The 13,495-nt window shown below is 46.1% G+C and overlaps 30 pseudogenes; all 30 read left to right on the forward strand.

The window, feature by feature from the left end:
• The first annotated feature begins 277 nt into the window (after positions 1-277).
• LOC140096360 (5S ribosomal RNA) lies at positions 278-396 on the forward strand (annotated as a pseudogene).
• Positions 397-675: 279 nt separating this feature from the next.
• LOC140083243 (5S ribosomal RNA) lies at positions 676-794 on the forward strand (annotated as a pseudogene).
• A 440-nt stretch (positions 795-1,234) lies between these two features.
• LOC140100712 (5S ribosomal RNA) lies at positions 1,235-1,353 on the forward strand (annotated as a pseudogene).
• A 70-nt stretch (positions 1,354-1,423) lies between these two features.
• Positions 1,424-1,542, forward strand: LOC140091348 (5S ribosomal RNA; annotated as a pseudogene).
• Positions 1,543-1,982: 440 nt separating this feature from the next.
• On the forward strand, positions 1,983-2,101 carry LOC140078687 (5S ribosomal RNA; annotated as a pseudogene).
• A 1,196-nt stretch (positions 2,102-3,297) lies between these two features.
• Positions 3,298-3,416, forward strand: LOC140080872 (5S ribosomal RNA; annotated as a pseudogene).
• Positions 3,417-3,856: 440 nt separating this feature from the next.
• LOC140086223 (5S ribosomal RNA) lies at positions 3,857-3,975 on the forward strand (annotated as a pseudogene).
• A 70-nt stretch (positions 3,976-4,045) lies between these two features.
• LOC140080874 (5S ribosomal RNA) lies at positions 4,046-4,164 on the forward strand (annotated as a pseudogene).
• A 70-nt stretch (positions 4,165-4,234) lies between these two features.
• On the forward strand, positions 4,235-4,353 carry LOC140095938 (5S ribosomal RNA; annotated as a pseudogene).
• Positions 4,354-4,424: 71 nt separating this feature from the next.
• On the forward strand, positions 4,425-4,543 carry LOC140085969 (5S ribosomal RNA; annotated as a pseudogene).
• A 259-nt stretch (positions 4,544-4,802) lies between these two features.
• Positions 4,803-4,921, forward strand: LOC140092540 (5S ribosomal RNA; annotated as a pseudogene).
• A 70-nt stretch (positions 4,922-4,991) lies between these two features.
• LOC140086834 (5S ribosomal RNA) lies at positions 4,992-5,110 on the forward strand (annotated as a pseudogene).
• Positions 5,111-5,369: 259 nt separating this feature from the next.
• Positions 5,370-5,488, forward strand: LOC140089160 (5S ribosomal RNA; annotated as a pseudogene).
• Positions 5,489-5,558: 70 nt separating this feature from the next.
• LOC140094187 (5S ribosomal RNA) lies at positions 5,559-5,677 on the forward strand (annotated as a pseudogene).
• Positions 5,678-5,747: 70 nt separating this feature from the next.
• LOC140092448 (5S ribosomal RNA) lies at positions 5,748-5,866 on the forward strand (annotated as a pseudogene).
• A 72-nt stretch (positions 5,867-5,938) lies between these two features.
• On the forward strand, positions 5,939-6,057 carry LOC140094327 (5S ribosomal RNA; annotated as a pseudogene).
• Positions 6,058-6,127: 70 nt separating this feature from the next.
• LOC140096361 (5S ribosomal RNA) lies at positions 6,128-6,246 on the forward strand (annotated as a pseudogene).
• A 279-nt stretch (positions 6,247-6,525) lies between these two features.
• On the forward strand, positions 6,526-6,644 carry LOC140096362 (5S ribosomal RNA; annotated as a pseudogene).
• Positions 6,645-6,923: 279 nt separating this feature from the next.
• Positions 6,924-7,042, forward strand: LOC140083244 (5S ribosomal RNA; annotated as a pseudogene).
• A 440-nt stretch (positions 7,043-7,482) lies between these two features.
• On the forward strand, positions 7,483-7,601 carry LOC140100713 (5S ribosomal RNA; annotated as a pseudogene).
• Positions 7,602-7,671: 70 nt separating this feature from the next.
• LOC140091349 (5S ribosomal RNA) lies at positions 7,672-7,790 on the forward strand (annotated as a pseudogene).
• A 440-nt stretch (positions 7,791-8,230) lies between these two features.
• Positions 8,231-8,349, forward strand: LOC140078688 (5S ribosomal RNA; annotated as a pseudogene).
• Positions 8,350-8,608: 259 nt separating this feature from the next.
• On the forward strand, positions 8,609-8,727 carry LOC140091350 (5S ribosomal RNA; annotated as a pseudogene).
• Positions 8,728-9,167: 440 nt separating this feature from the next.
• LOC140078690 (5S ribosomal RNA) lies at positions 9,168-9,286 on the forward strand (annotated as a pseudogene).
• Positions 9,287-10,293: 1,007 nt separating this feature from the next.
• LOC140095500 (5S ribosomal RNA) lies at positions 10,294-10,412 on the forward strand (annotated as a pseudogene).
• Positions 10,413-10,482: 70 nt separating this feature from the next.
• Positions 10,483-10,601, forward strand: LOC140080875 (5S ribosomal RNA; annotated as a pseudogene).
• A 440-nt stretch (positions 10,602-11,041) lies between these two features.
• LOC140086224 (5S ribosomal RNA) lies at positions 11,042-11,160 on the forward strand (annotated as a pseudogene).
• A 70-nt stretch (positions 11,161-11,230) lies between these two features.
• LOC140080876 (5S ribosomal RNA) lies at positions 11,231-11,349 on the forward strand (annotated as a pseudogene).
• A 70-nt stretch (positions 11,350-11,419) lies between these two features.
• Positions 11,420-11,538, forward strand: LOC140095939 (5S ribosomal RNA; annotated as a pseudogene).
• Positions 11,539-11,609: 71 nt separating this feature from the next.
• Positions 11,610-11,728, forward strand: LOC140085971 (5S ribosomal RNA; annotated as a pseudogene).
• The last annotated feature ends 1,767 nt before the right edge of the window (positions 11,729-13,495 follow it).

Below are 13,495 nucleotides of genomic sequence, written 5' to 3' on the forward strand. Positions count from 1 at the left end.
TTTGAAACTAAAAATTGTGTTAGTTTCTCTATGAGATAGTAAAAGAAGGTACAAATTGAACAGCTGCTGTCAACGGCCATTCTAAGCTGAATGTGCCTGCTCTCGTCAGATCGCAGCAGCTTAAGGCTTGGCAAGTACAAGCATGGGAGACTGGCTGGGAATCCCAAGTTCCGTTGACCTTTTTGAACCTGAAAATTGTGTTAGTTTCTCTATGAGAAGGTTCAAATAGAAAATTGTGTTAGTTTCTCTATGAGAAGGTTCAAATAGAACAGCTGCTGTCAACGGCTATTCTAAGCTTAATGTGCCTGCTCTCGTCAGATCGCAGCAGCAATGCAGCTTAAGGCTTGGCAAGTACCAGCAAGGGAGACTGGCTGGGAATCCCAAGTTCTGTTGACCTTTTTGAAACTAAAAATTGTGTTAGTTTCTCTATGAGATAGTAAAAGAAGGTTCAAATTGAACAGCTGCTGTCAACGGCCATTCTAAGCTGAATGTGCCTGCTCTCGTCAGATCGCAGCAGCTTAAGGCTTGGCAAGTACAAGCATGGGAGACTGGCTGGGAATCCCAAGTTCCGTTGACCTTTTTGAACCTGAAAATTGTGTTAGTTTCTCTATGAGAAGGTTCAAATAGAAAATTGTGTTAGTTTCTCTATGAGAAGGTTCAAATAGAACAGCTGCTGTCAACGGCCATTCTAAGCTGAATGTGCCTGCTCTCGTCAGATCGCAGCAGCAATGCAGTTTAAGGCTTGGCAAGTACCAGCATGGGAGACTGGCTGGGAATCCCAAGTTCCGTTGACCTTTTTGAACCTGAAAATTGTGTTAGTTTCTCTATAAGATAGTAAAAGAAGGTTCAAATTGAACAGCTGCTGTCAACGGCCATTCTAAGCTGAATGTGCCTGCTCTCGTCAGATCGCAGCAGCTTAAGGCTTGGCAAGTACCAGCATGGGAGACTGGCTGGGAATCCCAACTTCCGTTGACCTTTTTGAACCTGAAAATTGTGTTAGTTTCTCTATGAGATAGTAAAAGAAGGTTCAAATTGAACAGCTGCTGTCAACGGCCATTCTAAGCTGAATGTGCATGCTCTTGTCAGATCGGAGCAGCGTTGCAGCTTAAGGCTTGGCAAGTACCAGCATGGGAGACTGGCTGGGAATCCCAAGTTCTGTTGACCTTTTTGAACCTGAAAATTGTGTTAGTTTCTCTATGAGATAGTAAAAGAAAGTAGAAATTAGGCAGCTGCTGTCAACGGCCATTCTAAGCTGAATGTGCCTGCTCTCGTCAGATCGCAGCAGCAATGCAGCTTAAGGCTTGGCAAGTACCAGCATGGGAGACTGGCTGGGAATCCCAAGTTCCGTTGACCTTTTTGAACCTGAAAATTGTGTTAGTTTCTCTATGAGATAGTAAAAGAAGGTTCAAATTGAACAGCTGCTGTCAACGGCCATTCAAAGCTGAATGTGCCTGCTCTCGTCAGATCGCAGCAGCAATGCAGCTTAAGGCTTGGCAAGTACCAGCATGGGAGACTGGCTGGGAATCCCAAGTTCTGTTGACCTTTTTGAACCTGAAAATTGTGTTAGTTTCTCTATGAGATAGTAAAAGAAGGTTCAAATTGAACAGCTGCTGTCAACGGCCATTCTAAGCTGAATGTGCGTGCTCTTGCCAGATCGCAGCGGCCATGCAGCTTAAGGCTTGGCAAGTACCAGCATGGGAGACTGGCTGGGAATCCCAAGTTCCGTTGACCTTTTTGAACCTGAAAATTGTGTTAGTTTCTCTATGAGATAGTAAAAGAAGGTTCAAATTGAACAGCTGCTGTCAACGGCCATTCTAAGCTGAATGTGCCTGCTCTCGTCAGATCGCAGCAGCTTAACGCTTGGCAAGTACCAGCATGGGAGACTGGCTGGGAATCCCAAGTTCCGTTGACCTTTTTGAACCTGAAAATTGTGTTAGTTTCTCTATGAGATAGTAAAAGAAGGTTCAAATTGAACAGCTGCTGTCAACGGCCATTCTAAGCTGAATGTGCCTGCTCTCGTCAGATCGCAGCAGCAATGCAGCTTAAGGCTCGGCAAGTACCAGCATGGGAGACTGGCTGGGAATCCCAAGTTCCGTTGACCTTTTTGAACTTAAAAAATTGTGTTAGTTTCTCTATGAGATAGTAAAAGAAGGTTCAAATTGAACAGCTGCTGTCAACGGCCATTCTAAGCTGAATGTGCCTGCTTCGTCAGATCGCAGCAGCAATGCAGCTTAAGGCTTGGCAAGTACCAGCATGGGAGACTGGCTGGGAATCCCAAGTTCCGTTGACCTTTTTGAACCTGAAAATTGTGTTAGTTTCTCTATGAGATAGTAAAAGAAGGTTTAAATTGAACAGCTGCTGTCAATGGCCATTCTAAGTTGAATGTGCCTTCTCTCGTCAGATCGCAGCAGCAATGCAGCTTAAGGCTTGGCAAGTACCAGCATGGGAGACTGGCTGGGAATCCCAAGTTCCGTTGACCTTTTTGAACCTGAAAATTGTGTTAGTTTCTCTATGAGATAGTAAAAGAAGGTTCAAATTGTACAGCCGCTGTCAATGGCAATTCTAAGCTGAATGTGCGTGCTCTTGTCAGATTGCAGCAGCGATGCAGCTTAAGGCTTGGCAAGTACCAGCATGGGAGACTGGCTGCGAATCCCATGTTCCGTTGACCATTTTGAACCTGAAAATTGTGTTAGTTTCTCTATGAGATAGTAAAAGAAGGTTCAAATTGAACAGCTGCTGTCAACGGCCATTCTAAGCTGAATGTGCGTGCTCTTGTCAGATCGCAGCAGCAATGCAGCTTAAGGCTTGGCAAGTACCAGCAAGGGAGACTGGCTGGGAATCCCAAGTTCTGTTGACCTTTTTGAAACTAAAAATTGTGTTAGTTTCTCTATGAGATAGTAAAAGAAGGTTCAAATTGAACAGATGCTGTCAACGGCCATTCTAAGCTGAATGTGCCTGCTCTCGTCAGATCGCAGGAGCTTAAGGCTTGGCAAGTACAAGCATGGGAGACTGGCTGGGAATCCCAAGTTCCGTTGACCTTTTTGAACCTGAAAATTGTGTTAGTTTCTCTATGAGATAGTAAAAGAAGGTTCAAATTGAACAGCTGCTGTCAACGGCCATTCTAAGCTGAATGTGCCTATTCTCGTCAGATCGCAGCAGCAATGCATTTTAAGGCTTGGCAAGTACCAGCATGGGAGACTGGCTGGGAATCCCAAGTTCCGTTGACCTTTTTGAACCTGAAAATTGTGTTAGTTTCTCTATGAGATAGTAAAAGAAGGTTCAAATTGAACAGCTGCTGTCAACGGCCATTCTAAGCTGAATGTGCCTGCTCTCGTCAGATCGCAGCAGCAATGCAGCTTAAGGCTTGGCAAGTACCAGCATGGGAGACTGGCTGGGAATCCCAAGTTCTGTTGACCTTTTTGAACCTGAAAATTGTGTTAGTTTCTCTATGAGATAGTAAAAGAAGGTTCAAATTGAACAGCTGCTGTCAACGGCCATTCTAAGCTGAATGTGCGTGCTCTTGTCAGATCGCAGCAGCGATGCAGCTTAAGGCTTGGCAAGTACCAGCAAGGGAGACTGGCTGGGAATCCCAAGTTCTGTTGACCTTTTTAAACCTTAAAATTGTGTTAGTTTCTCTATAATTTAGTAAAAGAAGGTTCCAATTGAACAGCTGCTGTCAACTGCCATTCTAAGCTGAAGGTGCCTGCTCTCGTCAGATCGCAGCAGCTTAAGGCTTGGCAAGTACCAGCATGGGAGACTGGCTGGGAATCCCAAGTTCCGTTGACCTTTTTGAACCTGAAAATTGTGTTAGTTTCTCTATGAGATAGTAAAAGAAGGTTCAAATTGAACAGCTGCTGTCAACGGCCATTCTAAGCTGAATGTGCCTGCTCTCGTCAGATCGCAGCAGCAATGCAGCTTAAGGCTTGGCAAGTACAAGCATGGGAGACTGGCTGGGAATCCCAAGTTCCGTTGACCTTTTTGAACCTGAAAATTGTGTTAGTTTCTCTATGAGATAGTAAAAGAAGGTTCAAATTGAACAGCTGCTGTCAACGGCCATTCTAAGCTGAATGTGCCTGCTCTCGTCAGATCGCAGCAGCAATGCAGCTTAAGGCTTGGCAAGTACCAGCATGGGAGACTGGCTGGGAATCCCAAGTTCTGTTGACCTTTTTGAACCTGAAAATTGTGTTAGTTTCTCTATGAGATAGTAAAAGAAGGTTCAAATTGAACAGCTGCTGTCAACGGCCATTCTAAGCTGAATGTGCGTGCTCTTGTCAGATCGCAGCAGCGATGCAGCTTAAGGCTTGGCAAGTACCAGCATGGGAGACTGGCTGGGAATCCCAAGTTCCGTTGACCTTTTTGAACTTAAAAAATTGTGTTAGTTTCTCTATGAGATAGTAAAAGAAGGTTCAAATTGAACAGCTGCTGTCAACGGCCATTCTAAGCTGAATGTGTCTGCTCTCGTCAGATCGCAGCAGCAATGCAGCTTAAGGCTTGGCAAGTACCAGCATGGGAGACTGGCTGGGAAGCCCAAGTTCCGTTGACCTTTTTGAACCTGAAAATTGTGTTAGTTTCTCTATGAGATAGTAAAAGAAGGTTCAAATTGAACAGCTGCTGTCAAAAGCCGTTCTAAGCTGAATGTGCGTGCTCTTGTCAGATCGCAGCAGCGATGCAGCTTAAGGCTTGGCAAGTACCAGCATGGGCGACTGGCTGGGAATCCCAAGTTCCGTTGACCTTTTTGAACCTGAAAATTGTGTTAGTTTCTCTATGAGATAGTAAAAGAAGGTTCAAATTGAAGAGCTGCTGTCAACGGCCATTCTAAGCTGAATGTGCCTGCTCTCGTCAGATCGCAGCAGCAATGCAGCTTAAGGCTTGGCAAGTACCAGCATGGGAGACTGGCTGGGATTCCCAAGTTCCGTTGACCTTTTTGAACCTGAAAATTGTATTAGTTTCTCTATGAGATAGTAAAAGAAGGTTCAAATTGAACAGCTGCTGTCAACGGCCATTCTAAGCTGAATGTGCCTGCTCTCGTCAGATCGCAGCAGCAATGCAGCTTAAGGCTTGGCAAGTACCAGCATGGGAGACTGGCTGGGAATCCTAAGTTCTGTTGACCTTTTTGAACCTGAAAATTGTGTTAGTTTCTCTATGAGATAGTAAAAGAAGGTTCAAATTGAACAGCTGCTGTCAACAGCCGTTCTAAGCTGAATGTGCGTGCTCTTGTCAGATCGCAGCAGCGATGCAGCTTAAGGCTTGGCAAGTACCAGCATGGGAGACTGGCTGGGAATCCCAAGTTCCGTTGACCTTTTTGAACCTGAAAATTGTGTTAGTTTCTCTATGAGATAGTAAAAGAAGGTTCAAATTGAACAGCTGCTGTCAACGGCCATTCTAAGCTGAATGTGCCTGCTCTCGTCAGATCGCAGCAGCAATGCAGCTTATGGCTTGGCAAGTACCAGCATGGGAGACTGGCTGGGAATCCCAAGTTCTGTTGACCTTTTTGAACCTGAAAATTGTGTTAGTTTCTCTATGAGATAGTAAAAGAAGGTTCAAATTGAACAGCTGCTGTCAACGGCCATTCTAAGCTTAATGTGCCTGCTCTCGTCAGATCGTAGCAGCGATGCAGCTTAAGGCTTGGCAAGTACCGGCATGGGAGACTGGCTGGGAATCCCAAGTTCTGTTGACCTTTTTGAACCTGAAAATTGTGTTAGTTTCTCTATGAGATAGTAAAAGAAGGTTCAAATTGAACAGCTGCTGTCAACGGCCATTCTAAGCTGAATGTGCCTGCTCTCGTCAGATCGCAGCAGCAATGCAGCTTAAGGCTTGGCAAGTACCGGCATGAGAGACTGGCTGGGAATCCCAAGTTCCGTTGACCTTTTTGAACCTGAAAATTGTGTTAGTTTCTCTATATGTGATAGTAAAAGAAGGTTCAAATTGAACAGCCGCTGTCAACGGCCATTCTAAGCTGAATGTGCCTGCTCTTGTCAGATCGCAGCAGCAATGCAGCTTAAGGCTTGGCAAGTACCAGCATGGGAGACTGGCTGGGAGTCCCAAGTTCTGTTGACCTTTTTGAACCTGAAAATTGTGTTAGTTTCTCTATGAGATAGTAAAAGAAGGTTCAAATTGAACAGCTGCTGTCAACGGCTATTCTAAGCTTAATGTGCCTGCTCTCGTCAGATCGCAGCAGCAATGCAGCTTAAGGCTTGGCAAGTACCAGCAAGGGAGACTGGCTGGGAATCCCAAGTTCTGTTGACCTTTTTGAAACTAAAAATTGTGTTAGTTTCTCTATGAGATAGTAAAAGAAGGTTCAAATTGAACAGCTGCTGTCAACGGCCATTCTAAGCTGAATGTGCCTGCTCTCGTCAGATCGCAGCAGCTTAAGGCTTGGCAAGTACAAGCATGGGAGACTGGCTGGGAATCCCAAGTTCCGTTGACCTTTTTGAACCTGAAAATTGTGTTAGTTTCTCTATGAGAAGGTTCAAATAGAAAATTGTGTTAGTTTCTCTATGAGAAGGTTCAAATAGAACAGCTGCTGTCAACGGCTATTCTAAGCTTAATGTGCCTGCTCTCGTCAGATCGCAGCAGCAATGCAGCTTAAGGCTTGGCAAGTACCAGCAAGGGAGACTGGCTGGGAATCCCAAGTTCTGTTGACCTTTTTGAAACTAAAAATTGTGTTAGTTTCTCTATGAGATAGTAAAAGAAGGTTCAAATTGAACAGCTGCTGTCAACGGCCATTCTAAGCTGAATGTGCCTGCTCTCGTCAGATCGCAGCAGCTTAAGGCTTGGCAAGTACAAGCATGGGAGACTGGCTGGGAATCCCAAGTTCCGTTGACCTTTTTGAACCTGAAAATTGTGTTAGTTTCTCTATGAGAAGGTTCAAATAGAAAATTGTGTTAGTTTCTCTATGAGAAGGTTCAAATAGAACAGCTGCTGTCAACGGCCATTCTAAGCTGAATGTGCCTGCTCTCGTCAGATCGCAGCAGCAATGCAGTTTAAGGCTTGGCAAGTACCAGCATGGGAGACTGGCTGGGAATCCCAAGTTCCGTTGACCTTTTTGAACCTGAAAATTGTGTTAGTTTCTCTATAAGATAGTAAAAGAAGGTTCAAATTGAACAGCTGCTGTCAACGGCCATTCTAAGCTGAATGTGCCTGCTCTCGTCAGATCGCAGCAGCTTAAGGCTTGGCAAGTACCAGCATGGGAGACTGGCTGGGAATCCCAACTTCCGTTGACCTTTTTGAACCTGAAAATTGTGTTAGTTTCTCTATGAGATAGTAAAAGAAGGTTCAAATTGAACAGCTGCTGTCAACGGCCATTCTAAGCTGAATGTGCATGCTCTTGTCAGATCGGAGCAGCGTTGCAGCTTAAGGCTTGGCAAGTACCAGCATGGGAGACTGGCTGGGAATCCCAAGTTCTGTTGACCTTTTTGAACCTGAAAATTGTGTTAGTTTCTCTATGAGATAGTAAAAGAAAGTAGAAATTAGGCAGCTGCTGTCAACGGCCATTCTAAGCTGAATGTGCCTGCTCTCGTCAGATCGCAGCAGCAATGCAGCTTAAGGCTTGGCAAGTACCAGCATGGGAGACTGGCTGGGAATCCCAAGTTCCGTTGACCTTTTTGAACCTGAAAATTGTGTTAGTTTCTCTATGAGATAGTAAAAGAAGGTTCAAATTGAACAGCTGCTGTCAACGGCCATTCAAAGCTGAATGTGCCTGCTCTCGTCAGATCGCAGCAGCAATGCAGCTTAAGGCTTGGCAAGTACCAGCATGGGAGACTGGCTGGGAATCCCAAGTTCTGTTGACCTTTTTGAACCTGAAAATTGTGTTAGTTTCTCTATGAGATAGTAAAAGAAGGTTCAAATTGAACAGCTGCTGTCAACGGCCATTCTAAGCTGAATGTGCGTGCTCTTGCCAGATCGCAGCGGCCATGCAGCTTAAGGCTTGGCAAGTACCAGCATGGGAGACTGGCTGGGAATCCCAAGTTCCGTTGACCTTTTTGAACCTGAAAATTGTGTTAGTTTCTCTATGAGATAGTAAAAGAAGGTTCAAATTGAACAGCTGCTGTCAACGGCCATTCTAAGCTGAATGTGCCTGCTCTCGTCAGATCGCAGCAGCTTAACGCTTGGCAAGTACCAGCATGGGAGACTGGCTGGGAATCCCAAGTTCCGTTGACCTTTTTGAACCTGAAAATTGTGTTAGTTTCTCTATGAGATAGTAAAAGAAGGTTCAAATTGAACAGCTGCTGTCAACGGCCATTCTAAGCTGAATGTGCCTGCTCTCGTCAGATCGCAGCAGCAATGCAGCTTAAGGCTCGGCAAGTACCAGCATGGGAGACTGGCTGGGAATCCCAAGTTCCGTTGACCTTTTTGAACTTAAAAAATTGTGTTAGTTTCTCTATGAGATAGTAAAAGAAGGTTCAAATTGAACAGCTGCTGTCAACGGCCATTCTAAGCTGAATGTGCCTGCTTCGTCAGATCGCAGCAGCAATGCAGCTTAAGGCTTGGCAAGTACCAGCATGGGAGACTGGCTGGGAATCCCAAGTTCCGTTGACCTTTTTGAACCTGAAAATTGTGTTAGTTTCTCTATGAGATAGTAAAAGAAGGTTCAAATTGAACAGCTGCTGTCAACGGCCATTCAAAGCTGAATGTGCCTGCTCTCGTCAGATCGCAGCAGCAATGCAGCTTAAGGCTTGGCAAGTACCAGCATGGGAGACTGGCTGGGAATCCCAAGTTCTGTTGACCTTTTTGAACCTGAAAATTGTGTTAGTTTCTCTATGAGATAGTAAAAGAAGGTTCAAATTGAACAGCTGCTGTCAACGGCCATTCTAAGCTGAATGTGCGTGCTCTTGCCAGATCGCAGCGGCCATGCAGCTTAAGGCTTGGCAAGTACCAGCATGGGAGACTGGCTGGGAATCCCAAGTTCCGTTGACCTTTTTGAACCTGAAAATTGTGTTAGTTTCTCTATGAGATAGTAAAAGAAGGTTCAAATTGAACAGCTGCTGTCAACGGCCATTCTAAGCTGAATGTGCCTGCTCTCGTCAGATCGCAGCAGCTTAACGCTTGGCAAGTACCAGCATGGGAGACTGGCTGGGAATCCCAAGTTCCGTTGACCTTTTTGAACCTGAAAATTGTGTTAGTTTCTCTATGAGATAGTAAAAGAAGGTTCAAATTGAACAGCTGCTGTCAACGGCCATTCTAAGCTGAATGTGCCTGCTCTCGTCAGATCGCAGCAGCAATGCAGCTTAAGGCTCGGCAAGTACCAGCATGGGAGACTGGCTGGGAATCCCAAGTTCCGTTGACCTTTTTGAACTTAAAAAATTGTGTTAGTTTCTCTATGAGATAGTAAAAGAAGGTTCAAATTGAACAGCTGCTGTCAACGGCCATTCTAAGCTGAATGTGCCTGCTTCGTCAGATCGCAGCAGCAATGCAGCTTAAGGCTTGGCAAGTACCAGCATGGGAGACTGGCTGGGAATCCCAAGTTCCGTTGACCTTTTTGAACCTGAAAATTGTGTTAGTTTCTCTATGAGATAGTAAAAGAAGGTTTAAATTGAACAGCTGCTGTCAATGGCCATTCTAAGTTGAATGTGCCTTCTCTCGTCAGATCGCAGCAGCAATGCAGCTTAAGGCTTGGCAAGTACCAGCATGGGAGACTGGCTGGGAATCCCAAGTTCCGTTGACCTTTTTGAACCTGAAAATTGTGTTAGTTTCTCTATGAGATAGTAAAAGAAGGTTCAAATTGTACAGCCGCTGTCAATGGCAATTCTAAGCTGAATGTGCGTGCTCTTGTCAGATTGCAGCAGCGATGCAGCTTAAGGCTTGGCAAGTACCAGCATGGGAGACTGGCTGCGAATCCCATGTTCCGTTGACCATTTTGAACCTGAAAATTGTGTTAGTTTCTCTATGAGATAGTAAAAGAAGGTTCAAATTGAACAGCTGCTGTCAACGGCCATTCTAAGCTGAATGTGCGTGCTCTTGTCAGATCGCAGCAGCAATGCAGCTTAAGGCTTGGCAAGTACCAGCAAGGGAGACTGGCTGGGAATCCCAAGTTCTGTTGACCTTTTTGAAACTAAAAATTGTGTTAGTTTCTCTATGAGATAGTAAAAGAAGGTTCAAATTGAACAGATGCTGTCAACGGCCATTCTAAGCTGAATGTGCCTGCTCTCGTCAGATCGCAGGAGCTTAAGGCTTGGCAAGTACAAGCATGGGAGACTGGCTGGGAATCCCAAGTTCCGTTGACCTTTTTGAACCTGAAAATTGTGTTAGTTTCTCTATGAGATAGTAAAAGAAGGTTCAAATTGAACAGCTGCTGTCAACGGCCATTCTAAGCTGAATGTGCCTATTCTCGTCAGATCGCAGCAGCAATGCAGCTTAAGGCTTGGCAAGTACCAGCATGGGAGACTGGCTGGGAATCCCAAGTTCCGTTGACCTTTTTGAACCTGAAAATTGTGTTAGTTTCTCTATGAGATAGTAAAAGAAGGTTCAAATTGAACAGCTGCTGTCAACGGCCATTCTAAGCTGAATGTGCCTGCTCTCGTCAGATCGCAGCAGCAATGCAGCTTAAGGCTTGGCAAGTACCAGCATGGGAGACTGGCTGGGAATCCCAAGTTCTGTTGACCTTTTTGAACCTGAAAATTGTGTTAGTTTCTCTATGAGATAGTAAAAGAAGGTTCAAATTGAACAGCTGCTGTCAACGGCCATTCTAAGCTGAATGTGCGTGCTCTTGTCAGATCGCAGCAGCGATGCAGCTTAAGGCTTGGCAAGTACCAGCAAGGGAGACTGGCTGGGAATCCCAAGTTCTGTTGACCTTTTTAAACCTTAAAATTGTGTTAGTTTCTCTATAATTTAGTAAAAGAAGGTTCCAATTGAACAGCTGCTGTCAACTGCCATTCTAAGCTGAAGGTGCCTGCTCTCGTCAGATCGCAGCAGCTTAAGGCTTGGCAAGTACCAGCATGGGAGACTGGCTGGGAATCCCAAGTTCCGTTGACCTTTTTGAACCTGAAAATTGTGTTAGTTTCTCTATGAGATAGTAAAAGAAGGTTCAAATTGAACAGCTGCTGTCAACGGCCATTCTAAGCTGAATGTGCCTGCTCTCGTCAGATCGCAGCAGCAATGCAGCTTAAGGCTTGGCAAGTACAAGCATGGGAGACTGGCTGGGAATCCCAAGTTCCGTTGACCTTTTTGAACCTGAAAATTGTGTTAGTTTCTCTATGAGATAGTAAAAGAAGGTTCAAATTGAACAGCTGCTGTCAACGGCCATTCTAAGCTGAATGTGCCTGCTCTCGTCAGATCGCAGCAGCAATGCAGCTTAAGGCTTGGCAAGTACCAGCATGGGAGACTGGCTGGGAATCCCAAGTTCTGTTGACCTTTTTGAACCTGAAAATTGTGTTAGTTTCTCTATGAGATAGTAAAAGAAGGTTCAAATTGAACAGCTGCTGTCAACGGCCATTCTAAGCTGAATGTGCGTGCTCTTGTCAGATCGCAGCAGCGATGCAGCTTAAGGCTTGGCAAGTACCAGCATGGGAGACTGGCTGGGAATCCCAAGTTCCGTTGACCTTTTTGAACTTAAAAAATTGTGTTAGTTTCTCTATGAGATAGTAAAAGAAGGTTCAAATTGAACAGCTGCTGTCAACGGCCATTCTAAGCTGAATGTGTCTGCTCTCGTCAGATCGCAGCAGCAATGCAGCTTAAGGCTTGGCAAGTACCAGCATGGGAGACTGGCTGGGAAGCCCAAGTTCCGTTGACCTTTTTGAACCTGAAAATTGTGTTAGTTTCTCTATGAGATAGTAAAAGAAGGTTCAAATTGAACAGCTGCTGTCAAAAGCCGTTCTAAGCTGAATGTGCGTGCTCTTGTCAGATCGCAGCAGCGATGCAGCTTAAGGCTTGGCAAGTACCAGCATGGGCGACTGGCTGGGAATCCCAAGTTCCGTTGACCTTTTTGAACCTGAAAATTGTGTTAGTTTCTCTATGAGATAGTAAAAGAAGGTTCAAATTGGGGGGCGGAGCCAGCCAAGATGGCGAACGGACGTGACTGATCTGAGCTCCGTGCAGGGCCGCCGCAAAAGGAACATCCACAGCGCGATCTATGGGGAGATCAGGGGCCAATAGAGCATCCAAGAGGCTCCAAAGCAGATCGGTGTCTGCTACACCGATAAAAACGTTCTTTAAGCCGCGCCAGCAACGATCTCTGTCTCCGGATCCTGCCCGCTCCAGAGGGGACCCGCCGCCATCTTCCCCACGTGCGGCGCAGCGCTCGAATCAGCAGCGCACCGGACAGCCTTCACGGAGAGGGAAGGAGAATAGAGGTGGAAGCCCACACGCAGAGCCCTCGCCTGCCACCTTACAGGTACAGCCGCAGCTCCGGCTGCCTACACCAGAGAAGGCGGGTGCTGCTGCTCCCCTTGCTCTATCACCTGCACTGGGGAAGGAAAAAGGGCTGGGAGCGCGTCCCCGCACTGTGCTCACTGCATCCCCGGGGATCCCAACACAGAGCTCCCTGAGGACCATGCCAGCACCATCGGCAGGTCCCGAGACACAGCCTGGCACCATACATAGCCCTCATAGGGGCAAAGGAGAGGTGAACCAATCTCTCAACGCTGAGGCACGCTCATTTTCCCCCAACAGCCTCATCCCCCAGCAACGGATAGAGGAAAGACACCATATAATGCAACCTATGGCTGTGCTGCAAACTAATATGTCTTCAGATCTCCCGCCACCAGAGGAAGCGGCATTAACCCTTAGAGGTCATCCTGAATTACAAGCCCTTCTAGCCCTTCTCCCTTCTAAGAAGGATATGGACAATCTAGCATGTGAACTCAAGGGAGCTTGGGACAGGGATCTGCAAGTGGTGAGAGAAGAAGTGAATACACTTCAGGAAAGTGTGTCAGCTCTTGAAACGTTTAAAGCTGAGATGACTTCTACTGTTAATGTATTACAAGAGCAACTAGATGCTCAAGCTGCACAACAACGCCACCTAGTGGCACACATGGATGATATTGAAAATAGAAATCGCCGCAACAATATTAGGGTCCGGGGCCTCCCTGAAGCCACGCATCAACCTGACTTGGCAGCAACGCTCACAGGTATATTCAATATGCTTCTTGAACGGCCGGTAGATACCCCTATAGAAATGGATCGAGCACATAGGGCGCTGAGAGCTAGAAGCGCTGACCCCACTAGACCAAGAGACGTGATATGCAGGATACATTTCTATGGCATCAAAGAGCAGATAATGCAAAGAGCAAGGGCCAAGGGGGAACTGGACTTTGATGGCGCCAAAATCAGCTTGTTTCCAGACCTTTCCAGACGCACACTTCGACAGCGAGCAATACTAAGACCCCTACTCTCACAACTACAAGAGAAGGGCATCTCATACAGATGGGGCTTCCCCTTCGCCCTCTACGCCCGTTCGGGAGATACGCAATCTACGCTAACACACATGGAGGATCTGCCGGGTTTTTTGAGAGATTTGAAGATTCCACCCATGACGCTCCCAGACTGGGAGGCTCCGAAT

This window comes from Engystomops pustulosus, chromosome 9 (assembly GCF_040894005.1).
Source record: "Engystomops pustulosus chromosome 9, aEngPut4.maternal, whole genome shotgun sequence".
NCBI lineage: Eukaryota > Metazoa > Chordata > Amphibia > Anura > Leptodactylidae > Engystomops > Engystomops pustulosus.